The sequence below is a fragment of the Balaenoptera acutorostrata genome, chromosome 11 (assembly GCF_949987535.1).
Source record: "Balaenoptera acutorostrata chromosome 11, mBalAcu1.1, whole genome shotgun sequence".
NCBI lineage: Eukaryota > Metazoa > Chordata > Mammalia > Artiodactyla > Balaenopteridae > Balaenoptera > Balaenoptera acutorostrata.
This window is the reverse complement of record NC_080074.1, coordinates 97,050,879-97,077,719: the sequence shown is the minus strand read 5'-3', so window position 1 is coordinate 97,077,719 and position 26,841 is coordinate 97,050,879. Positions and strand designations below refer to the sequence as shown.

The 26,841-nt window shown below is 41.5% G+C and overlaps 1 protein-coding gene across 9 annotated transcripts in view; it reads right to left on the bottom strand.

Annotated features, from left to right (window-relative positions):
* DUSP16 (dual specificity phosphatase 16) overlaps window positions 1-20,334 on the bottom strand; it is an 86,921-nt gene extending 66,587 nt beyond the window's left edge. Inside the window, exons 1-4 of one of the 9 annotated variants that reach the window (XM_057556404.1) lie at window positions 19,680-20,334; window positions 13,627-13,798; window positions 12,566-12,689; window positions 7,469-7,532 (exon numbers count right to left, since the gene is read on the bottom strand). The gene's annotated coding sequence lies outside the window, so the exon portion shown is untranslated. Of the gene's footprint in view, window positions 1-6,147; window positions 6,277-6,309; window positions 6,388-7,468; window positions 7,533-12,565; window positions 12,696-13,626; window positions 13,799-18,216; window positions 18,522-18,620; window positions 19,102-19,125; window positions 19,415-19,679 lie in introns of those variants that run through there. The other 8 variants (XM_057556406.1, XM_057556405.1, XM_057556403.1 and 5 more) reach the window with 8 other exon arrangements.
* Window positions 20,335-26,841: the final 6,507 nt, after the last annotated feature.

Sequence of the window (26,841 nt, the reverse complement as noted above, 5' to 3'; positions counted from 1 at the left end):
AAGCAATAAAAAAAAAAACTCAAGAAGCCTAGGAATGTCTTGATTTAGTCAGGAAAGAATTTAAACCTGTTCTCTATATTTATTTATGGAGCTAGTTATTTGTATCTGTAGATACAAATAATTTTCTCTCTTACAACACTGATAATATGAACTTTACTAATGAAAAAAAATACAATCTTGGATGCCGTTCACTCCTATGGTTAACTCAAAATATTTCTTTTAACAAACTTTTTAAATTCAAATATAACATATATTCCAAAAAGCATACAAATCATGAATGTACAAAGAACTTTTACAAAGTTAACATACTCATATAACTACCATCCTGATCAAGTACTAGAAGATTCTGGAAGTTGGCCTCATATACCATCCCATCAACTAATCTCCCTCCTTAAAGGTAACCACTATCCTGACTCCTTACCCATATATTAGTTTTGCTTGTATTTTTAAAAAATTAATTAATTAATTTTTTGGCTGCGTTGGGTCTTCATGGCTGAGCACGGGCTCTCTGCAGTTGCGGCGAGCGGGGGTCACTCTTCGTTGCAGTGTGCGGGCCTCTCATCGCGGTGGCTTCTCTTGTTGCGGAGCACGGGCTCTAGGCGCGCAAGCTTCAGTAGTTGTGGCACGCAGGCTCAGCAGTTGTGGCTCACAGGCTCTAGAGCGCAGGCTCAGTAGTTGTGGCGCATGGGCTTAGTTGCTCTGCGGTACGTGGGACCTTCCCAGACCAGGGCTCGAACTCGTGTCCCCTGCATTGGCAGTGGATTCCTAACCACTGCGCCACCAGGGAAGTCCTAGTTTTCTTGTTTTTGAACTCTTTTGTGTCTGAACTCTTTTACTCAACATTATATTCGAGCCCATGTTGTTGTCAATAGCAGTAGTTTTTCCTGTTTGCTGTTCTATGGTATTTCACTGAATATACAACAATGTATGATATTTCTCCATTCTTCTACTGATGGACCTTTTGGGTGGTTTCCAGTTTGGAGTTATTATGAATTATGCTATGAACATTCTTGGACACGTCTTTTGGTGAACATAAGCACACATGTTTCTGTTGGGTATACAACTAGGACTGGATTTGCTGGGTCAGAGGCACAATGAGTGTGTAGAACTTTAATATAATACTACCAATTTTCCAAAGCAATCGTGCTAATTTACACTTTTGCCATCAGTGTTTGAGAGTTCTGGGTGCTCTGCATCCTTGCTGACACTTGACATTGTCAGCTTTTTTGTGGCTGTATTTGTTTTTAAATCTTAGCTATTCTGGTCAGCGTGCAGGGATAATTCACTCTAGCTTTGCTGAGCATTATCTGGTGACCACTGTACTGAGCACCTCTAGGAGCTTTTTCTAACCTCCTCTATTTAGATCTACAGTTGACCTGGAATTCTTCTGTGTGTATGATGCGAGGTAGGGGGCAAAATTAGTTTTTTTCAATATGGATAAGCAATTGATCCAGGATTATTTATTGAACAGATTTTTCTTTCCACATTGCTGTATGATGCCATCTTAATCATGAATTAAGTGTATGTGTATGTGTGTGCGTATATAAAATATATATATTACTTATAAATACACACATACTTTTATATATTAATTGTGGGTCTGTTTCGGGTTTCTGTTCTATTCCATTGATCTATTTGTTTATTCTACACTGCACATACAATAGTGTAAATTCTGCAATTTGTTTTTCTTCAATATTATTACCTTGACTGATTGGCCATTTGTGTTTCCATATAAATTTTAGAATCAGCTTGTATAACAATTTTAGACATCTTTCATTAGATTTAGTCCTAGGTATTTGATATTTTTTGATGCTATTATATATATCATCTTTCTTAAAACTTCATTTTCTGGTTACTACTGCTATACAGAAATACAGATTTCACATACTGACCTGGTATCTAAACTTACTTTTTAAAAAATATTACTTTTAATTTATAAATAGTAAAATTCATGTTTTTTGGTGTATAGTTCTATGAGTTTTGACCAGATGTATAATGTAACCATCACCACAACCAAGACAGAACACTTCCATCACTCCAGAAAATTTCTTCATGCCACTCCTTTGTAATCAGCACCTTCTCCCCACCCTGAACCCTGGCAACCACTGACCTGTTCTCCATACCTATAGCTTTGCCTTTCTAGAATATGACTTAAATTGAATCATATAGTGCATCACTTTTTGACAGTGGCTTCTTTTACTCAACATACTGCCTTTAAGATTCATACCTGTTGTTGCATTTATCAACAGTTTGTAGGAATTTGCCACCATTTGTATATTCACTCACTGGTTGTAGGATATTTGGGTTCTTTCTAGTTTTGGGTGATTATTCATAGAACTGCATAAATATTTGAGGACAGGTTTTTGTGTGAACATAATTTCTCATTTTTCTTAAGTAAATACCCAGGAGCAGGACTGACGAGTCATACGGTAAGTGTACATTTATCTTTATAAGAAACTGCTGAACTGTTTTCCGCAATAGCCGTACCGTTTTGCACTCCCACCAGCAACATGTGAAAGTTCCATTTGCTCTGCATCCTCACCAGAACTTGGTTCACATTTAGGAAGTTCCTATTTTTGTTTGCTAAGAGCTTTTTACCATGAACAGATACCAGATTTTAACAAATAGTTTGCCTGAATTACTGAGATAGTCGTATGATTTTTCTACCTTTTACAGTTAATGTGGTGAATTATATTAACTGATTTTTTAATACTATCAAAATATTTTTATATGTACTTTCCCAATTTAATTAGAAAAGCTTACTTAATGATCACATCTTGTTACTCTAATAATAGGTTAGAAGGTACATGGATAAATGAAGTCTAATGATATTCTAAAATCCTACACCTAGCCAAAACTGTATGATCCCTTCAGTCACATTTCCTAGCAAATCTTTCCCCCCAAATACAAAGTAGATCAGAGGCATGATGACCAAATCACAGTCTGAGAGCCTTATGTACCGCTCTGATGTTTAATATTTGGATTCTGAATCACCCAAAAGGAAAAAGAACTCCCATTACAAATGATATTGATGTTGTAATAATAGTAACACCACATACTTTTAGAAACCAGAAACCAGAATGTATAGAAGTAAGTTACATTTCCCATGCAACATAAATAAATGGATGAATAATGGAAACGTGATAGTTTTACATATTATAAAATTTATGAAATGCTACCATTTGGAGGGGAAACCTTACACCCTTTTGACACTGATGAATTCTGGGCTACTAATTACCAACCATAAGTTAGTTTCGCCTTTTCACCTTACCTGTGTTCTGGTGGTTATGTTTTTTCATAATTAAATGACTAACCTATGATCAGAGGGATGGTGATGAGGAGCCCCACAGGGCCTAGATAATCTTTTGCTATGAAATCATCATGTTACCAAATGCATTTTCAATCCTTGAGTGGACTGTATAATCTAGAGGAAGGATGACATCAGGTGGCTCTGAACATTTTGGCAGCTTTTCACAACGTAGCTCTCTGAAGTTGCCTCAGCCCCTGCATTACCCCTCCCCTGCTCTCACACTGGCTATATTTAGCATTTTGGCAAAAGAAGGGACTGGCAATATTCCATCAAGACCTGACAACAGGCCAGAAGGCAATGGAGATGCCTCAGATGGCCAAGGACGAAGACACTGCTGGACTAGATATCCTGGGTTCTATTGCAAGCACGACCAGAAACTCACTCTTTCTGAGTCATCATGCGTATTCCTCACCTATTCCTATGGGGTTTACTGGATTCTGCTTGTTTACCTTATTACCTCATAGAATACCGTTAGCATTAGAGCATTTTAAGTCACAGCGCCATATGGCGATAACGTAACTCCACATAACTAAGATGAGCTCCCTAAAGACTGGTTATCTGTCAGACGGTATCTGTGAGATGCAAAAAATTAAAACTACCAAGTGTCTGAAATCTAAAAGTAATTCTAAGCATATCCTATCAGAGTCCACGGTAACCTTCAACATCAACCACCACAATCACATCACTTTTTTAAAATTATTACCAAAATATCACTATGAAAGCCATGGACAGGGAATAAACAAATCAGTTGGGTAAGATGTCTTTAAACCCAGCATTTAACACAAAAATATAGCTAGTTTTACAGAAATGAGAATTCACTGAATTTAGTTCTGTTTGCTCTATGTGTTCAAAACAACAAATACACTGTCCAATGAACTTTGGCTTCTATTTCCTCATGACTGTGAATAGGTTTAAAAAATAACAACTGCTGTGTTTCTCCAGGGCGAAGTCCAAGCCCGAGCACTCTACCACGTGTGAGGACTCGTGTGAGGCGGCAGTTAAAGAACTGACCCGTGGGCCCAGGATCTGGAGGTGACACCATACTATAAAGAGCCAAAGGAGTTAAAAGTTAGCAAACCAGGGGCTTCCCTGGCGGTGTGGAGGTTAAGAATCCGCCTGCCAATGCAGGGGACAAGGGTTCCATCCCTGGTCCGGGAAGATCCCACATGCCGCAGAGCAGCGAATCCCGTGCGCCACAACTACTGAGCCTGTGCTCTAGAGCTGCATGCCACAAATACTGAGCCCGCACGCCACAACTACGGAAGCCCACGCTCCTAGAGCCCATGCTCCGCAACAAGAGAGGCCACCACAACGAGAAGCCTGCGCACCGCAACGAAGAGTAGCCCCCGCTCGCCGCAACTAGAGAAAGCCTGCGCACAGCAATGAAGACCCAGTGAAGCCAAAAATAAATAAATAAATAAATACATGAAAAAATTTAAAAAATAAAATAAAAAGTTAGCAAACCAAAGATCCAATAGGACTTTGGTGGAGCACCTCTTACTAGCCATCAACAAAGACTTCTTAGTCTAGGAGTCACGTATTACCGAGGTTCCAAGGAAACTTTAGATGTTAGAGGTCAGTTGGTAAAAGGCAATGCTCTCAAAACTCGGTATTTTAGATCTGGAAGACACCTCAGTTATCATCTTGTCCACCCCCCTGGTTTCATAGGTAATAAGGAGGAGGAGGGATAGGAAGAGGAGGATGAATGAGGCTTCAAATCCTCTTTGGGAGTAAAAGCCCTCAATTAAACAAGCTGCAATGATAGTGGCTAAAGATGGGGGAGTTCCTCTGCAGTTACTGCAGTTCCTCTGCTCTGCTCACTGCATTTCTGTATCCTGCACTATAGCCCACCTCATCTGGGAGCAGTTCTACTCTGCTAATTCATATTTTAACGAGAAAATGGCATCTTACAAGTCAACAACAAAAAATTAAATAACCGATCAAAAAATGGGCAAAGGACTTAGACACTTCCCCAGAGATGATACACAAATGGCCAACAAGGAGATGAAAAGATGCCCATCATTACTAATCACCAGAGAAATGCAAATCAAAACCACAATGAGTTATCACCTCACACCTTTAGAATGGCCATTATTTAAAAAAAAACAAAAACAAAAAAAACGAAAATCACAAGTGTTGGCAAGGATGTGGAGAAATTAGAACCTTTGTCCACTCTTGGTGGGATTGTGAATTGGTACAACTGCTATATAAAACAGTATGGCAGTTCCTCAAAAAATTAAAAATAGAATTACCATATGACCCAGGTATTCCACTTCTGGGTATTTATCCAATAGAATTGAAAGCAGGGTCTCCAGGAGATATTTGTACATCCATTATTCACAATAGCCACCCCAATATCAACAGATGAACAAAATGTGATTAAACACACAGTAATAATAATACAATATTATTCAGCTTTAAAAAGGAAGGAAATCCTGCTACGTGTTACAACATGGATGAACCTTGAGGACATTATGCTAAGTGAAGTAAGTCACAAAAAGATAAACGCCGTACGATTCCACTTATACGAGGTATCTAAAATAGCCAAATTCATAGAAACAGAACATAGAACGGTGGTTACCAGAGCTGGGGGAGGGAGAAAAGGGGATCTGTTGTTTAACGGGTATAGAGTTTCAGATCTGCAAGATGTAAGAAGTTCTAAAGATCTGTTTCACAACACTGTGGACATTCTTAAGAGTACTGAACTGTAGCTTGAATATGGTTACGATGATAAATTTTACATTGTTTTTAACCACAATTTTTTTAAAAACGAAAAGAAAGAAAATGGTAATAGATCTCTTCCCTCTTTTTGCTGTGTCCCTCCCAATCTTTCATACCTAAAGGGCCGAGAACTGCTCCAGGACACTGTCTTCCTTCCCCTAAACTAGCCTACGGTAGCAGCCAACAAGCCCTCGGCTCCTACGTGCAGCGAGCAGGGCTGCTCTGCAGTCACAGGTGAGAAGGGGAAACGGCCAGGAGAGGACTTCAGGTGGACTGACCTCCACTTCTGACTGTGACTTCATCCCTCAGCCTAGGAGAGTGGAGACTGATGTGCTGGACCCCTGGCTGAAGAACCCCTAGGGCAAAGAATAACGTGTTTCATAGTGATTTGCTTAAACCGTGAATAGTAGATAATCAAGAGGTGCTAGCAACAAGTATAAACTCCTGGATGACCAAGGTCACAGGCTACACTTCTTTGCGTCCCTTCTAATACCTCACTCTTAGACGTCACTCAGTAATACCTGTTCATGCTGATGACAGTGACATGCCGATGACCACTGGCAAAAAGAATGGATCTTTGGTCCAGAAAAAAAGCCTACCAGACTCAGAAGTTAAAGTGCTCACTGTAATAAATGAACTAAGGTCATTTGTACAATAAAAATCTCCACTGATTTCACAATAACTCTTATTAAGAACTTGCATAAAACTACTTTTTCCTGGCAAGTGGATACCATGCTGCCTAACACTTGGTACTTGGAAATCCGACCCCCCCACCAAATACTGTGTCGCCTTAAATTAACATCACGTTAATTACATTCTATAATGAGACAGCCACTGGCAGCATCTAAGACCCTGCCACACAGGTCATTCGTTTGCCAGAAAAAATTGCTTGAGTTTGTCTTTCAGCTAGGACCGTATTCAAGAGAAGAAGGGGTTTTCCACTGTACATGATTTTTATTGTTGGTTATAAAACCAAGAAGCTATAAAATCAAGCTTCCTGAATATTTACATTAACAAGGCTCTTAGTCACTCACAGAATGAAAAATGAAAACAACTGCTTTAATTATATAGTTAAAAGGGTTTCAGTAGAAGGAAAAGTTTCTGTTATTTGGATATTCTACAGTAATGAAATTAGACGCTGCCCCTAAGCTATTTAAAACAGCTGTTAAATACATATACATACACCCATTTTATTCTTAAAAATACACTCCAAACTGCAGATGTCTTTTGGCCCCTTTGAATGCCAGAGTTAATAAGGTTTATCTCCAGGATCTCCCAATACTGATAAAACACAATAAACTGCATTGGCATCCTTCTATAAGATTTTTGTTGGATAGAAGACTAATCCTTTTTAGGTTAACATTTCAACAGCCTCCTTTATAAGCAGTGTAATTGCTTGGTAATTTGTTAGAGTTGGGAATATGATTTTCAACTCACTGTATATCCGACTTCATATAATCTTGACCGGATTCTGTAGGAGGAGCCAGATCACCGCTTCTCTCTGAAACACAAGCAGAATCCCATTTCAAGACGTTTGAAACATCAAAGGTTCTGCCTCATTCAAGTTCAGTTGTTACAGCGCATGAAGGGTATCACTCTCCTTTAGCTGTCCTCTAATTTTATCTAAGGCAAATATGCAATGCAAACACTATTAACAAATAAGAACAAATGCCCCGTAAACAAAAGGTGGTGTTCTACCAGGTTTTAACCAACAGTGCTTCAAATGCTTCCTCTGCTGGGTCAGATGGCGTTTTCTTAGAACACAGTACTGAGGCTATTTTGATTACAGACTGTACACGTATATGTATATGTTCCCCTATTAAAATAAAAATGCTATTAGTTTTCCACTTTCAATAGAAATTTGGGGTATAAATAATATCATATTACCTAACTGCCAAAAAGCCAAAACCTAATTTTAAGCTTCAACCTTCTATACCATCAAGATCTTTATTAGAGACACTGCCCAGCTATCAAGATGACTATAAAACACCAAACACTTCTATATCCTCTCTCTAATCCTGTCCGCTTTTTTTTCTTTTTTCTTTTGGCCGCACCGTGTGGCTTGTGGGATCTTAGTTCCCCAACCAGGGATCAATCCTGGGCCCCCAGCAGTGGAAGTGCGGAGTCCTAACCACTGGACCTCCAGGGAATTCCCCTGTCTACTTTTTTTGATTAAAAAGATAGAAATGTGAAATGATCAAAAGACAGGAACAAAAGAAGAGATAAGAATTTTTGAAGCAGAAGGTACTTCAGGGATTATCTAATACAATATTCTTATTTCACAGTTGAGGAAGTTGAGACCTAACTGTCTCTAAATTTGCTCTACGACTAACTGGGATTCAGGTCTGTGTAACCTTCCACTAAAATAAGAAAGAAAAGGGAACGTGTAAGAAAGAAGGACACACGTAAAATAGTCTCCGAACTAAAGGAAAGTTGATGTAGCAAGCTACTGAATACTCTGTGCTTTCCTTTCTGCATATTTGTGACAGACACACAGCCAGCCAGCCAAGAGACATTTCTGCCCCTCTAATGGCTGAGTCCCAGTTTTTCCTGGGCAGCAAGCAATGTGTCATAAGCCTAAGAAATGATACACGATGTGCGTTACACCAAACCTGGTACCCGTTCCCCTTGTACATACACTCATTTGCCCAGTATCTCCTGTGAAGGGAGGCGGTCTTGTGTGAAACAGTTCAAGCAAAAGAGACTTCAGCGAAAACTGGATGGAAGCTTCTGGGAAAGATTTTGTTCTCTGTCAGGCAAGCACAGGAATGGGGACTGCTTGCTCTACTTCCTCCTTCTTGCCTTGAAAAGGGATGTGATGCTTAGAGCTGAGGCAGCCATTTTGTGACCTGGTGGCAGTAAGGGAACATGCAAAAGATGGCAGAGAACCTGGGGCCCTGAGGGCACTGCTGAGCAGCTGGACCTCCTTAGACCACCTCTGAACTTCTGTGAACTGCATAATAATAAACAGCTTATGGTTTAAGCTTCTGCTCATGGCTTTCTGTTAACTACAGCTGAAAGCAGTACTGAATTTAAAAAGATTTTTTCTGTGCCCTGCTATGATTCTCCTGCCCAAGCACTCCCATTACAAATGTATACTGTACTTATACATATGCAACTAAAAAGTGACAAGATTATATGCCTCCTGCATAGTTAACAGAGACCAGTTTAATTACTTTATAGTTACAGTACCTCAACTATATGACCCTATTAAAATAAACGTCATCAGTAGATAAAACATAAGGGAAAAAAACATGACTCAGAGTCATGTTTGTTCTTGATTACTGACTTTGATTCTTCCTTCTGCCATCTCAAATCCTTTCTGGAAATGAGTACCACATAAGTAACAAACTGATGAATGATATCTATCTGAACTAAATTCTTCTGCCTCCTTTAATCATAATTGCCTGTTAGTAAAAAATTAAATATTAAAATTTCATTCTTGAATTTGCAGCCCCAAACCTGGCCCAATCAATATTTTCACATACTGATGCCTGTAACCGAAGCTTAGAGACTTACCAGCACTACACCAAATTCATGGCATTGCTGTTTTCTCCTGCACAGGTTATAATAATAGAATTTGAATACTGGTAAGACATTCGAAGTCAGACTACCCACTACAGTTATTTCAATAGTTATTTCAACTGTATTTTGATGGAAATCTTTCAAATATACGTTCATCTCCATGATTCCGGTTGCACCCACCTCTGTATGCCCCTGGGCCCCGTTCTCCCTGTGTTCACCCCACAGTCTTCCTCTGCCCCCCATCACTCATCTCCATCTCTGCCCACAGCCCAGTTCTGCCTGCAGCACCTCCCGTGATCACTAATGTCTACTCCGTTCACAGCCTCCCTGGTTGGAAGAAACGGACAACGGCCGTGAACATCTGTTCTCCTCTCAGGTGTGCCAACGTCTCTCCCCTGCTGTCACACAAGGAAAAAATGGCTGAGTACCCTGATTTTGAGCATAGATACAAATGAGTATGAATATATATATGTAGACCCGGTGCTTTTTTCGCTTAAAAAAAAAAACACAGAGAGAACAAATGCTCATTTTTTGTTAAGTTGTAAAGCGCTTTTGCCAACTCCACCCTCTGTCTACCCTTTACCCACCACTCTCTGAGGTTACACCACCTTCCACCACTATGATCTCCGGACCACACGGCTCCTCCCACACACTAACATATTTCCCTCTTCCTGACAAATTAATCAGCTAAGATGGAAACATTACTTTATTGATACAGATGTCTATGTTAGACTCCTCTAAAAATATGTTAGGACAGGGCACCAGTTTACATCAGCATTTTCAAAGTGTGATCCAGAGATGCCCCCGGTGTGAGGTCCCCGAGACCTTTTCAGGGGATCCACAATGTCAAAACTCTTTTTAGTAATACAAAGATGTTACCTGCCTTTTTCACAACAGTGAATCCAGAGAATACATAGTGTGTGATGATAATGTATCATTCTGACAGCTAAGGAAACATATGCTTGTATATTCTTGTTTAGAATGTTCTAAGGTAGCAAGTTTAAGGTATAAATATGCATGTTTTCAGAAATTTTCAGTGTGTTCTCAGTACTTCTATGTTCCTAGCAAGAGCAATCTTTGGTTATATCGGCTATAATCTCCACTACCTCATTATCATCCAATGAATTCATTGAGGGTTTAAAGAAAAAGAAATGGAATGTCTTAAATTTTGACATGATGAGCTCTTCAGAAGCAAAAGATTGTTTTCAAATTAGAAATGAAAAAGCATAATAAAGGTAAGTTATCAGAATGCACGGGTTGGAGCGGTGCACAAGATAGCTGAGAAACTAAGAAAGCTTTGCACGGCTGACATTGCTGAATGTCTGCTGGATGAAGGGCCAGTAAAAGAAATCACAGCAGTGGCACTTCCAACGATGCAGTAGCTCATCAAATTAAATGTTAATATCTACAAGTTAATACCTCTCCTTAAGCACTGTACTCTTGCTTTATAAGCGGACAAATCTGCAGACATGGGTGGACTTACTGTTTTGTTTTTATTATTCCAGTATCCATGCCAACTAATCATCGAAGGGCTTCTTTTATGTGAATGCTTGGCAACAAATACAAGTGCTGCTGAATTACTCAAAGTATTAAATAACTTTTTGAATCTCATGATTTACCCTGAAACGACCATGTTGATATCTCCTCTGATGGTACAAAAGCAATGGAGGGCAAAACTGCTGGCACTTTAGCGTGAATCACGGCAAGGGTACAAAACGTTACTAGTAATAATTATATTCTTCACTAGCAATCATTTTTAAAAAGCCAGTTTCACATATGCCTTTGATAAAATAGTAAAAGTTTATTAATTTTATTAAATCTCACTCTTGAGAACGTGGTCTTTTTAATAATCTGTGTGATGAAATGTGAGCAGTTCATCATACCAAATAAGTAGAAAAAGCATTTCTACATACCTAATACATAGGCCGTCTTGAGGAAAAGCATTTATGCAATTGAGTTGTGAGCTAAACTATACACTTTTTCCATAGAATACCATTTTTGCTATAAGAATGATTGGCAGACAACTTACTGTTGTATATAATTATTTAGACTTAGGTACCTGGTATTTTCTCTAAAGTAAATAAAGTGAGCCTGATGCTTCAAGGAAAAAAACTAACAATATCTGCTGCTGATGATAAAATTTGAGCTTTCAAGAAAAAATCAGAATTTTGGAAAACTTGAACTGCATATCAAAATCTTGACTGCTTCCCAATTCCTAAAGACTTTTTGGATAAGATTAATGGTCATATTAATGAATGTGATTTGCTAAATACTGTGTAATCAAATGTGTCAACATTTGAAAGATCTGCAGAACTCAGTCAACTGTTATTTTTCAAATGACCAATGTATGATGTTATAAAATCACACACAGGTCAAAGATCCATCCAAAGTGCAAGGTGGACCAATAGATTTTTACATTACAGAGAACAAAAAATTCATTGATAAGGTTTCAGATTCAACACTGCAACTAACCCTTAAGAATCTACCACTTGCTGAGTTTTGATATATCAAAGAATGTTCACAATTATATGAAAAAGACACTAAAATACCCTACCCTTTTGCTACTCTGTATCTGTGTATAGCTGGGGGTTTCTTCATGTACTTCAAACAAAGCAACATGTCACAACAGACAATATAAAAGCAGTTATGAAAATCCAGCTACCTTCTATGTAGCAATGCATTAGAGAGAGTGGCAAAATGTAAAACCATCTCACGTCTCTCACTACATTTTTTGTTTTGGAATACCTTTTTCATTAAAATATGTTATTTATGTTAACCTTTAATCTGTTTGTTACTTTTAAGTGAATAAGTATTTTAAACATTTCACAGTTTTCATTTCTAATATGCTAAATATTGACAGATATAGTCCACATAAACAAAAGATCTTTGGGGTTCCAGTAATTTTTAAGAATGCAAAAGTGTCCTGACACTAAAATGTAAGAAAACCTCTGGTTTTTAACACCACAAAAAAGAGTGCTTTTAAGTATGTGTACATAAGAGAATGGGCACCTGAGAATGAGTCAGAAGGTCTCAGCTCCAGGTCCGCTGCCACTTCTTACTTGCTTTGGGATTTGGATAAATTAGTCTCTCTAAGGTCTTAGTCTCCTCGTCTGTGAAACGGGTAATTCATGTCCTGTTCAGAGAATAAAAGACAAAATACGTGAAAACAACTTATAAATTACAGGTGTATTATTATTATAAGATCTCAGAGTTAAGAGTTTTAATCTTGTGACCATATTTCTACAAAATTATCCCTATTTAAAAATTTTTTTTTACTAAATATAGAACTTACAGAAAATGCACAGGGGAGAGTTTTTTGATTGGTCAATTAGCTCAAACGTCCAACCACATAATTTTACTGTATCAAATTTCATCCTCTACAGTTATGATTGGTAATGTGTGTATTTTAAATAACTATTATGTATATTTCCAAATACACACAAAAGTACAGAAAATAGTAACAAACCCCAATGTACCCTCAACAATTATCAAAAATTTGTCAATATTGTTTCATTTCCCATTTGTGTGTGTTTGTGCCTATCCTGAAGTTTTTAAAAACAAATAATAGGCATCATTTCATTTTGCCTGGAAATACTTCCATATGTATCTTTAACAGATGAGGATTTTTTTTTAACATAACCACAATACCATTAATATAGATAAAAACTTCATAGTTATAATTCTTAAGTATCATCTAATACACATTCCATGTTCTAATTTCCTGATTGTCTCCAAAAAAAAGTCTTTGTTAGTTTTCAGTTGTCTTGCAGCATCAAAATATCGTTCTTACCAGTTAATTTACAAGTGAATACAAGACTATCAGCTAAAGCTGAGAAGGAAGAAGAAATAATACCATGCTTTATATACCATGTACAGTTTATAAAACAAAGTCAAGAACTATTTTTCCTGAGAAATGTGCTTCTCCTCCAAGAAAACAACAACAAAAAAATAACAAGAGAAACCCACTACAAAATAGGCCAGACTGGGGACACCTGAGTATTCTGAGAAGTGACCAGAAGAGGACATAGCTCAGCTGCTGAGGAAGGGAAGAAATTGTAAGAAACCACCACCTGCCATTTCAGAAAAGATGAGGTCAGGTCAGCCCCAGGGTCAGGCAGGCTGGAGGCGAGGTCAGGGTCCAGGTCCCAGAGTGAGCATAAAGCTTAAACAAGCCGGGTGCCCAAGGCTGGAAGGCAATCCCCTGCAGGCTTCAACTCCACGCTCAAAAATCAGTGCTCTAAGCTACAGAGAGAATGCAACCACCATCAAAAGTAACTATTTGTGAGAATTCAATTTACTCAGCAAACCTTTGTCAAAAGTGAACTCGACTTGGCACTATCCTAAGATATGAGTTATTTTTTTTTTTTTTTTTAATTTTATAGCTACTTTATTTATTTATTTATTTATTTTTGGCTGTGTTGGGTCTTCGGTTCGTGCGAGGGCTTTCTCTGGTTACGGCAAGTGGGGGCCACTCTTCATCGCGGTGCGGGGACCGCTCTTCATCGCGGTGCGCGGGCCTTTCACTATCGCGGCCCCTCCCGTTGCGGGGCACAGGCTCCAGACGCGCAGGCTCAGTAGTTGTGGCTCACGGGCCCAGCTGCTCCGTGGCATGTGGGATCTTCCCAGACCAGGGCTCGAACCCGTGTCCCCTGCATTAGCAGGCAGATTCTCAACCACTGCGCCACCAGGGAAGCCCATGAGTTATATTTTTTGGTCATTTATACAGTTAAACAATAAGCAGCATATATGTCTCTACACGTGACTTTCCCTATTAATTTTAAGGGGAAGAATGGAGATATTTAATACTAATTACCTTGCCATATACCATTACAATTTATATTTATATTTTTCTGTAAACTGCAGTTTAGCCCACCCGTCACCCAGACATTAAAACAAATTTGATTTCTACTGTCCTTCCCACATATGTTTGAAGAGTACACGTCACATTAGCTTTGATCACACACATCACAGACCCCTAGCATTTATCACTACAACTAATTCTTTTCTAAATGGAGTATCTAGTTTAGAAGGAAATCAAGGAAATGCTAAAGAATCTCCCACTTCCTATGAAAATTGTTTTATTTTCCACAGGCTTATTCCAAGCGTGTCAGAATGTATTGTAGATGAAAACTGGTTAGGTGCATACAGAAAAATTTTCAAGATGTGGCTCTATAGGCACATACACTTAATATAAATCCTTTTTGAAAATCCTTTACCTCAGTTCCACCTATAATTTTTTTTTCAAGTTTAAAACTACAGAAAGAATGGAGAACGAGAGAACACATTTCTTAAAAAATGCTTGAGAAGTACTTCATAAATGTGTCCAAAAACATGAAAGAGTCACTAAGAAATTTTTAGCTGACACTACAAAAGACATCTTGTCAACAACAACAGTAAAACCTGGCAGTCAGACAGCTACAGAGTCCAGACTTCCCCATTTCAGAACTGACACTTTTGTATCAGGTCTACTACTTGTAGAAAAACAGTAAAAATCCTAAGGTTAAGATAATATTTCCGGTGAGACCACTAACTCCCCTATCAATCTGTAAGGAGAATGATTAACCACACGGAGCGCAACACAGCCCAAATTTACCATCAGATTCCCGCACCATGTGGACGAGGCCTGGAGGGGGTGTCACCCTTGACCCCATTTTCTGGTAACTGAGCTGAAGAGCTTACTTGTAGTTTCTGTACATCTTTTGTTTTGTGCGCTCTCATACAAGGTACCATGAAAACAAACTGTCCTTGGAGTTTAGCTTCACTTTATAGCACTATTGTGATTATCGTTCTTAATGGAGACTCTTACCTAAGTATACAGCCCAACACATACAACTCTAAGTAAACTGTAAAGAATGACATCAACCTCACTGTAAAAACATGAGGTTCTTAGCAAATAACAGCAGAAGAATTGCATACAAATTGTTAACAAGGAGTTAAAAACTCAAAGCGTGCATGCTTCAATCTACAAAATATTACGTAGGTTTCTTTTTAAAACTTGGTTAAAGATGAAGTCAATTAATGTGTAGACGTCTATTCAAATTGGTTTGGACTGCAAATAAATAATAAAAAGTTAAATCATTAACATTATTCACCAGGATATCACAGGCAAAATAGGTTATTCACAGAATAAGTGGGGCTATAAAGAGCACTTTATAATTTCCTCTACTCTGTTCATTACTATCTTCACAAGACATCACTCTCTGACATCAGATTTTCCATGTAGTGTTTACTTGTTTACTGCCCTTCTGTCTTCTCCCACTAGAATGTAAATTCCATAAGGGCAGAAACCTTATCTTATTTTCCACTCTATTCCAGGTTCGGAGAACAGTGTCTAGCACACAGCAGAGGTTCCGAACAAATCTGAATGAATCTGCTGAATGAAGGGATGGATGGATGAATGGCCTCTCCCTTTCACCTCCCCTACTTCCTTTGCTCCACACTCATGTTAACCAGCCTTTGAGGCCAGGGTCAAACTCTACTATCCCTGTGAAGATTAGGTCCGCAATCCTCCAGTCTCTTTCTCCTTCATACCATAAATTTGGCACTTCCCAGCGGTCTGATAATCGTTTACCTTTGCATACGTATATAGCTCCTTTAAAATTCTCATAATCCTCATTCTGGGCAGGGACCCGTGCCCCTAACTTTTGGTATCCATCTCAGGATGTGTAAAGAGTACACCACTAATAAATGCTCTGTTTGACTGATTCATATCTGTAGTCAATCCAGAAATCAATTCAGTTAAGAGTTTCAACCTTTTGTAACCTAGCCCTCCCTTTCCAATAACTCAATTGAAATTGCAGCGGGTCCCCCTCTATTTTTTAAATTTATCTTTGGCAATTTCAAGCTTTACATTCTCATATACACAACTATAGCTGCTCAAAATGCACTTTATCCATCCTCCTCCCCCAAGATTAATTTTTGTATGTAATAAAAAAATCTTGTGACTTTTTGGTGATACCTACAATGAGGTATCTAACCCCAATCAAGATGGAGGTAAAGTTTCATCACTCTCTTCCTGTTGCTGAGGTATTGGAGGGTATTTTTTCTTTTTATGCCTTTTTCCTTTCATGTCAAGATGTATCCCATTTCCTTCTTCCCTGATCATAGCCCTGGCAAGCTTTTATTATTTCTTTGTACCTGTCCTTGGTAATCTGCCTCAGATCCTCCTTTCTGAGCCACTCCTGTTTCCTTCAGTCATTTATTTGATTACATTTCCAACTTCTCAGTCAGTTTGTGTATGAGACTGGCGTCTTCTTAAAGCCTGAGCCTGCTTCTTTAAATCTGGCCAAACTTTATGAACCCTATATCCCTTCACAAAGCCAACCAACCCTTGGTCAATCTGGGCTAAATGAAATGTACAAAAATATCAGATTATCCACAACACAAGATAATCAGAAAAAATTTGACATCTGGCTTTGGAATATATCATATGTGGCTTTGGGCAAGATTTACTTTCTTAATTATATTTTTGCTTAAGCCACCGTTAGAAACATTTTCTTTTATGATGGTGGATATCTGTCTTGGTTTTAAATTTTGATACAGTTAATTTTTTTAAAAAAGCCAATCAAACATCAACTGTGGTTTTTCCTATGAAGCCTTTTTAACTAGTTTTTTCAATCTGTTGAAAACTGTCATAAAATCTTGTTTCTGTTTCCCCTGATTTATTTCTTCCCTGTTTTTGGGCTTCTGATCCAAATCAGCTTACCCTATATTAATTTACTTCTTTAATTTAAAGTACCATTTGCTTGAGAATGCAAAGCATTATAAAAACATTACACGTCTAGTAAAATTTTCAGTCCAAATAACACTGGATAGAAAACTCCGTTTTTTTTTGATACTCCAGGAAAAGTTGGGTTTCTAGGATATATTACACTGGTAATGCTAGCAAATTATATTTAGTGGGCTATAACGATTGGCTGAAAATTAGAAAAACATTAATTTTGAACAGCTATATAAGTCAGCTTCATCAATATATAATCCCATAGGCCAAAAACTCTATAGAATTAAATTCCCAATACAGGCATTTATAGAAAAGAGCATCAAAACAAACTCACACATCAACCCTGGCCCTTCTCCTGACCCCAGCCTACACTGTGCACCAATCTCAGACTTGATCTCAGCCTCACTGCCACAAATGAGTTTCTAATGTTTAAGAAAAAGGAAAAGAACTAGGTTAACAGGATCTTCTCTTTTGCCCCCTTTTCAGTTACTGCCATTAAGCTTTTGGTCAAAGAGATCCTTAATCCTCAATTTTACATGACTGTTTTCACTTTACAGCTATTCAATTATTTTACATTCAAATGCGCATTTATAGCGCTTGAACCTATTTTTTTTTCATGTTAGTCACCATATTACCAGCAGAATTAAGAATAAACTCATTTGTACTGTTTCCCCCCATGTAGAACTTTGATAAGTACAAATTATTTTACCTAAAAGCCAACTTTTGGGCTGGTGTCTTTTAGGTGAAGTTTTTACATAAGATGTTAAATGTTAACCGCCCCCCAAAACCTTTTTAACAACAAGCTTTCACACAGTCATCAAACTCAGTTAAATTCCAGAACTTTACTTAAAAAACAAAAACAAAAAACTTTCACAGTGCCTAGTCACATTTTGACTAAAATCCCCATTCAAAGCCCCAAATTTTTAGTTTTTTAATTTACCTTCTCCAAGCTGCTGCCTTCACCAAACACAGAATCCCACAAGTCTCAATTAACTACGGCCTCCCCAGCTGTTTATCCAATACACATGATTCTCAAGGAAAGGTAAATAATTCACAAGTGACTAATTCAATTGGTAAGAATTCTTTTCTTCTTTTAAAAATTTACCTCGACTTCAAAAATCTCTTTTCAGAATAATATAAATCCTTTGAGGAAACAGTTGTCACCTATGTGCACTCATAAGATGAGTGGCTTAAAGAGGCATTTTTCTGACAGTCTAAGTTCCCCAAATACTAGTCATAAGGTCTTTCATGGATGGTAAATTTCACACACACACACACACACACACACACACACACACACACACACACACACACACACACCGGAAAGAAAGGAAAGAAACATACCTGGTCATTTTCTAAACAGGTTTGATAGGTTTGGTTCCCTTGTAAGAGCAGAGTATTTACTTACAATCTTTTAAAGCAGAAGTGGCAGCCAGAGCACTGGGTAAATAAAAACTTCAGAGAGGTTTAAAAACCCTGCATCTTAACTCACTTCCCCCTGATTCAAGGGGACGGCACTGCAAACCCCAGGGCAAATGAGATTATGTAACAGGTTTTTCCTCTCCACTTTATTCATCACAGGCTGGTTGGAGGTGTGCTTTCTCCAAACGATTCGAGGCACCCAGGACTTGATTTAGGATCTCTGCAGCTGACGTTTGATACACTTCCTTAGGATTTTGCAGGATCCATTCATTTTAAGATCTACTTGTATTTTCTCGAGTTAATTACCGGGTTGCTGCTGTTGTCGTTTTAAGGAAATAAACCCAGCAGCACCTGAAAACTTCAGTTTTGCACCAATATCTTCCTCCCCTGTGTTTCATTCCGTGAAGCTACACATGATAACACAGACCTTCGGTCGTCTCCCTGGGCTTTTTCCTTTCTCACGTTTTACGACTGGTGTAAATAAAGAAGTCACTGGCGCACCGGGCCGGGCCCCCAACACCGGGCCTCAGGGGTCCCAGGAGGAAAAGCGAGTTGACTGAAGAAAGCAACCCCGTCACCACCCCGGTGGCCGCGCGGCTTACGCCAAAGGCGAGCTGGAGATAATGGGAACCGTCAGGCCGGGGCCCCACTTGGCAGGCGTGTTGTGTAACAGTCGCGCCTGGAAGTGAGCAGCTTCGCCCGCGAAGGGACCGCGTCGGCGGCGGCTCCCGGCGGCGGGACCCGGCCGCCCGGCCCGAGGCCCCCGCCCCCCGCCCCGGCCCCCCCGCCGGGCGGCCCCCTGCCCCCGCTTCCCACGCGCGCGCCGCTCCGGCCCGCGGGCGCCCCCCACCCCGCCCTGGACCCCGGGCCCGGCCGCCGGGAGGGCAGCGCCGGCGGGGCGCGCGGACGAGCGTCCACGCTACCGGCGCGGCGGGAGCCCGGCCCCGCGCCTCCCACCCCGCCGTCCGCGCGGCCACTTACTTTCGGGGCCGCCGACCTCCCGGCTCCCTCGGCGGGGGGGAACGAAAGTCGTCACGGCGTCTCCCCGCGGGGCCCCCTCGCCTCCCGGACCCGCGAGGCGCCGCGACGGAGCCGGGAGGGCGGCTGCGCTCCCGCTCGCGTCCGTCCCGTCGCGCTCTCCTCCTCCTCTTCTTTTCGCTATATTATCTTCTCCTGCTCGGAGGGGCGGGGGGGGGGGGCGGGAGGCTCGGGACGCGCGGAGCCGTTTGCAACTTTTCTTCGCTCTTTCTCTCTAACCCCCCACCCCCGATCAGCCTTGAAAAAACACTGTCGAAAGGGGCGAGGAACCTGGGAGGTGGAGGTGGCGGCGGGGACGCGGAGGGGGTTGGGAGAGGTGATGGTGGTCGTTTGAAAACTGTTCAGAGCCCCCCAAACAGCGATACCCAGAAAGAGGGGGAAAGGCGGGGGGTTGGGGGGGTGGGGGGTTGGGGGGAAAGAGAAAGAGTCGCTGGTCAGGAAACTTCAAGCGCGGATGAGGTCATTGGTTTAAAAATAAAGAGATGGCGTCACTTGAAACCAATCCCAGTGAATGAACTCAGCGGAGCCCCGGGGAAAGGAGGAGACAGGCGAGGGCAGGGCGGTGGGCGCCGGGCGGGGCCGTGCGCCCGCCCGAGCCCGGAGCGCGGCTCGGCGCCTGGTCGCGGCCGCTCGGGGAGGGGTCGGGTCCCGTTCCGTTCCGGGGCCCGGCGGCTCCGGGACAGGTTCCGCGGGCGCCGTTGGGAGGAGCCGGGCGGCCCGGGGAGGCGGCCCCGCGGCCTCCTTCTGCGCCCGCGCGCCCGCCGGCCACCCCCGGGGCCCCTGATCTCCCCGACCCCCGACCCCCGGGGCCGGGGCTCGGCCGCGCGCCTTCAGCGCTGCGCCCCAACAGGTATTTCAGGGTGTTCCCCCCCCCAGCCCCTCGCCGCCCCAGCGAGGCGCAGAGCCTTTTCCGCCTCCTTGGGCTGTTTCCAGCTGCCTCCCCAGCGTGAAGAAACGCCAACAATGATTTGAGAGCATTACAACCGCTCTTTAAAAAGTGACGAATCTAAAACGCAGGGCGCTGCCGTCTCTTAGGAAAGAGAAGCTACAGGTACTTTAAGAAAGAAATCACACTCAGGTGGTCAAGCGCTCAGCTCCCTCTGTGTGTTTGTCGTTGAAAGCCCTCACCTGAATGCTCCTAACATTCATTACTTCACTGTGCTTATATTTACTTATTATTTCTATTTACATTTGTAAATGTAACGAGCGCGAGCAGGCTAAAATGCCCTTCACAGGTATGTTCTGTATCGGGCAGCACAGACCAGAGGTTCACCGCCCTTTGCGAAGTGCAAGAGCAAGACCCCGTTGATTTAACTTAACACACTTCGTGCATTTTTTATTTGGATTAATTAAAATAGCTTTGTTTTGAAACTACATTACACACTTTGGGAAACTAGAGACCTGAGGTGGCGACAAACCGGGACTTGGAATCACTGAACAGGACAATCGGAGCTTTATTCTAGTGTGCTTTGAGCATTTGAGCATGAAGCGGCTTCTACTGAGAAGTACTCACGTGGATATCACATAACAAAGATGTGATTAATGACGGAAAAGCACACTGCGAGCGGACTGCCCCATGAGCCAGAATTTGTGTGTAGGAATAGTAGCTCCTAAAATATTCCATTTACAATGTACTGGATTTGGGACATTGGTCCCTAAAGGCCAATCTTTGTTGGGGAATGTCCGTTTGGACACTGCCTGGGGCTTTTTGTTGTTGTTCTGTTTTTGTTTTTGATTGGTAAAAAAACTGAGAAGCAGGTTTGGGGTTCATCTAACGAAAGATGAAACATCTCCATACTCCTTTTCTGCCTTTAAATCCTGCAGCTTAAGTGCATTCGTTCTTATAATCATTTAAGGTTAGTATTAGGGTAAGCCTCTAGGAACTTCCGGCCCATCTTTTACAGGAGGAAAAGGAGCCCATCTGGAGAGGGGGAGAGCGCTGAGCACTCGAGGCAGTAAAAGACGCCTGAAGGCCATGGATGCAGAGCCGACTTTCTGCCTCTGCCTTTGACCTCTTTAAGACTTCTGCAGAGGGGAAGCAATCTCTCCCGCGGCGCCCTGCCCTCTGGTGGCCAGGGGATGTTACTGCAGCTCCAATGGGATTACTGCCTATGCTCTTAAAGAAAACCTCTAGAAATCGACTGCCCATATAGACCTGCTGTTTCTAGAACGGTTTCAAAGGGGTAGTTGGAAAGGATCTGCATCTCCAGTCTGACTAGCTGGAGGAGTTGGGATTTGGGGGAAGGAAGGAAAAGAGAGAGAATCCTTGTCCTAGAGGTGGAGAGCCTGGATCTTGAAGACTTCTTTAGATGCTGCAGCTCCAGGCACCTTATTCTGACACGTCTTGAAACCTCTCTCGACTTTCTTCATTTATACAATTAAATTGGAGCGCCTTCCATGTATGTGGTGCTATGAGAGCTATTATGGGAGTCTCCCAGTGCATATCATCTAACTAGGGAACGAGACATGCATGGATTAAAACTAATGAAAAACTAAATTAATGATTGAGTGGCATACGATATTGGTTAAAAGAGTCCAGCGGAGAAAAGGAGCGATGTCAGCTGGGGTTTGATAGTTAAGATCTAGTTTGGGGGAAGAGGGTTCAGTGGAGGGACGATTCTAGAGGGGAAATGGCAGGAGTGAAGAGATGGAGATGGAATGCATAAGGGGTATTCAGGTGATGGATGAGTAGACCCTTCTAACAGTAGTAGAGATTGGGGTGAAGCAATCAAGAATTAGGCTGAATTTGAGATTTAGAGGCACACTGCAGAGGTACATGAATGGTAGGATACATAGCTTGTTAGTAGTCCAGCAAATAAATATTGAACAAGTTTATGTCACTAAAGAGTACATTCCTCCTTGTTCTACTAAAAGAGCTTCTGTATATGCCAACAACAAACAGGTAAGAACAAATGTAAAACAGTATCATTTATTGATACAGTTGCTCCAAAGAATATGAAATATTTAGGTATAAATCTAACAAATCGTGTACAGGATCTGTATGCTGAAAATTATAAAATGCTGATTAAAAAAATTAAAGAAGACATAAATAATGGGCTTGGAAGCCCCAATATAGTAAATACATCAGTTCTTCCCAAATCGATTTATAGATTTAACACAATTCCTATCAGTAATCCCAGCAAGGTTTTTTTGGTAGGCATAGGCCAGCTTAACCTAAAACTGCTTCCAGTATGTTTAAAGGATTGAGTGAGTGCTAGGTTCCCCAAAAGCAGACAAACGACTCATGTATTTAGGGCGCCAGCAAAGCAGGGGCTCCAAGGTCTTACAATCAGACCATCTGGAAAGAAGCTATTTCTGTTTCAGTACACGCAAGTGTATGGTTTAGTACTGTTTCTGGTTAGAGTTTAATATGAGGGAGGCGCACAAAATTTTTTGGCCAGAATTAAAGATGGAAGAGGAGCACCATCATCTTTAGTGCTGAGACCCCCTTAAGGTTTTTGTTTGTTTGTTTTTTAATGTTTTTTTTTTTTTATTTATTTATGGCTGCGTTGGGTCTTTGTTGCTGCGCGCAGGCTTTCTCTAGTTGCGGCGAGCGGGGGCTGCTCTTCGTTGCAGTGCATGGGCTTCTCATTGCAGTGGCTTCTCTTGTTGTGGAGCACGGGTTCTAGGCACAAGGGCTTCAGTAGTTGTGGTTCACGGGCTCAGTAGTTGTGGCTCGCGGGCTCTAGAGCACAGGCTCAGTAGTTGTGGCGTACAGGCTTAGTTCCTCTGCGGCATGTGGGATCTTCCCAGACCAGGGCTCGAACCCGTGTCCCCTGCGTTGACAGGCGAATTCCCAACCACTGCGCCACCAGGGAAGCCAAGCCCCCCTTAAGGTTTTAATCTGTCCCTGGCTCTGGGACTGCGGTTATAACTGAGAGGCAAGGCCCCTTCCCTCATGGAACTAACATTCTCGTGGGGAGAGAAGACAAAAACAGCCAGGGCTGTAACAAGATCAGTTTTACTGGAGAAAACTGGGTGTTGTGATAGCGCATGGTTGAGGGTGGGGTGAAGGTGGTTGGCGGAGACATTCCTGAGGAGGGGGCACTTGAACTGAAGCCTGAATGCAAGGCGGGATGCGGTCTGGGCAGGGGCAGCAGGTCACTCCGAGACTGTTCAGCAGAAACAGAGTGACTTGTAGGGAGGGAGTTGGTATGTTCCCAGGGCAAAAGGGAGGCCAGTGGAGCTCAAAAGTATAAAGCGATGGCGAGCAGGAGCCAGACCATACAGGACTTTATAAAGCACGGTAAGGCATTTGCATTCTACTCTGCAAGATTTAAGCAGGTTAGCACATGACCTGATTTATGAAGAAGATATTTACAAGTAAGCATAAGAGTTTAGTTTTGAAAAGGGAGTTTTGATAATATTCTGTAAATATTTAATTTAGCAGCTCCCTCTTCCAATGGGAAGTAAGCATTTCTGATAATTTCGTTTTATCTCCAGGGATCCCATTAATGTTCCCAAATCAAATATTCTTAGCCTAGGGTTCATGGCTTCCAGGGAGTACGTGGACGGGCTTCAGACGGTCTAGGAGCCCCCTAAAATTTTGTACATATATGCTTATGTGTGTTTTCCTGTGTGTGGGTCCCTAGCTTTCAACAGGTTTTCAAAGCATTTTCAATACACACACAGAACGGATAAGACCTACTTTACCTTTAAGTCTTGGCTGTGTTTTTTGGATGGTAGTTGCTGCTACTGTCCTAGGGCTCATGGCCCCATACAAACGAATCACAGCTCTGGAAGGAAGCAAGTTCTGCCTCAAAGAGGTGACACTATGTTGGAGGAGAGCACTCTTCTGGCAGAGTAGGAGGCAATATTCTAAGAGTTTGCCTCTGAAGGAAGTTCCTGGAAGAAAATCTTACCTCTGTGACGTGAGAACAAGAAGACACCTAAGACATTACCTGATACCATCCCACTCACTTTACATAAAAGGGAGCGCAGGTCCAGAGAGGTTAAGTGGCTTGCCCAAGAATGCACAGCTAGTTAGGGACTAAACTGGGATTAGAAACAGTTCTCCCATCTTTCAGTACAGTGCTCCGTGCTCCTCACTGGAAGGTTTATGAAGAACCTGGACCAAGTATGGTGCTTAAAAGTCTAATGGGAATGAAGTGTTCAATTCCATTCAATTAAATTAAACAAATACATGCTCATTTGTAAGGAAATGGAAGGAAGGAGGAAGGTGAAGGTGTTCGAAAACATACAATCCCCTCTCTGAAAGAGATGAAAAGCCTCAACGTCAAATTAAGATGTACAACCAAGAAAGAATAAATGGCAACAACACTGTTATCAGTGTATCTCTGATCTTTGTATGGCAAATATGTAAACAGACACAATAAGTTACAAAAACTAGATGACTTTTCATTTATCAGTTAGGCAAAGATTTTTTTTTTTTTTTTTTAATAGATTCTTTTTTTTTTTTTTTTTTTTTTTTTTTGGCTGCATTGGGTCTTCGCTGATGCACATGGGCTTTCTCTAGTTGCGGCAAGCGGGGGCTACTCTTTGTCGTGGTGCACGGGCTTCTCATTGCGGTGGCTTCTCTTGTTGTGGAGCATGGGCTCTAGGCGTGCGGGCTTCATTAGTTGTGGCACATGGGCTCAGTAGTTGTGGCTCGTGGGCTCTAGAGCACAGACTCAGTAGTTGTGGCGCACGGGCTTAGTTGCTCCGCGGCATGTGGGATCTTCCCGGACCAGGGCTCGAACCCATGTCCCCTGCATTGGCAGGTGGGTTCTTAACCACTGCGCCACCAGGGAAGTCCATAGGCAAAGATTTTTAAAACGGGTATGGGACTTCCCTGGTGGCGCAGTGGTTAAGAATCCTCCTGCTAATGCAGGGGACACGGGTTCGAGCCCTGGCTCAGGAAGATCCCACACGCTGAGGAGCAACTAAGCCCGTGTGCCACACTACTGAGCCTGCGCTCTAGAGCCCGCGAGCCACAACTCCTGAGCCCGTGAGCCACAACTACTGAGCCTGTGCACCTAGAGCCCGTGCTCTGCAACAAAATAAACCACCGCAATGAGAAGCCCGTGCACCGCAACGAAGAGTAGCCCCCGCTCGCTGCAACTAGAGAAAGCCCGCACGAAGCAACGAAGACCCAACGCAGCCATAAATAAATAAATAAATAATTTATTCTTTAAACAAACAAACAAAAAACCAGGTAATCCCAGGATTGAGTCACGAGTGTGGAGACACAGGTAAGCAGAAAGAAAGGCAGTGGACATAGCTGTTACAGAATGCGAAGAAAAAAGCATTTCAAGCAGGGAAAGAGTGTGTTTCCAGTGTACTAATACTCAGAGAAGATAAGGTCTAAAAAGTCTTCCTTGATTTAGCAATTAAGTGACCGTGAAGAGGGTGGTTTCACCAAAGACAGTCTTGCAAGATTGCAGTGAGTTCACCAGGGAATGAGAAACAGTGGACTAGAAACTATTTTTTCAAGGAGATTGCGTGTTAAGGGGAGAAAAAAAGATCCTGCCCAGCTTCAGGCAAATGTAGGACATTTCAATCCTACAAAGATCCTAATGACCTGATAACTAGACTATTTGGTTGTCTTATTTTAATCAAACAATTCATAACAAACAGGTATTTGGGAAGCGCCCTGAGAAATGAGAATCTCTCAGTTGCAATCTCAGGAGAGTTGCGGATGGACTTTTGCTATCTACAGTCCAAACTTGATTTTCAATGTTATGTAGAACACACATTTGGGGGTTTTGTCAAGGTTGCTTTGACAAGTCTTTTAATAACTGTGAAATAAAATATTAAGAATAAAAGAATTCTCATTCCTAACATCAGATGTATTTCTTTCAAAAGGCTGAAAAGTTCTTTTATAAATGATGGTGGTCGTAGGGGGGGGAAAGTAAATCAAGGCTAAAAACTATTTGTGAATTTCGCTTCTTTTCATCTGACTCTAAAGGAAAATAATTGGTGTGAATGCAGTAATGTCCTTTTTTTCCTCTGATATAAAAATATGAAAAAGTGGTGTCTGTTTTTGAAGACCAGTGATCTTTAAATGGTTTTCTGAGTAAGTGTAGCTCTCGAAGTGCTCAGTGGTTTTCTGGACTATAAATGACAATGTTCAATAATAATTCGTGTTTATAAATGTAAACATTAC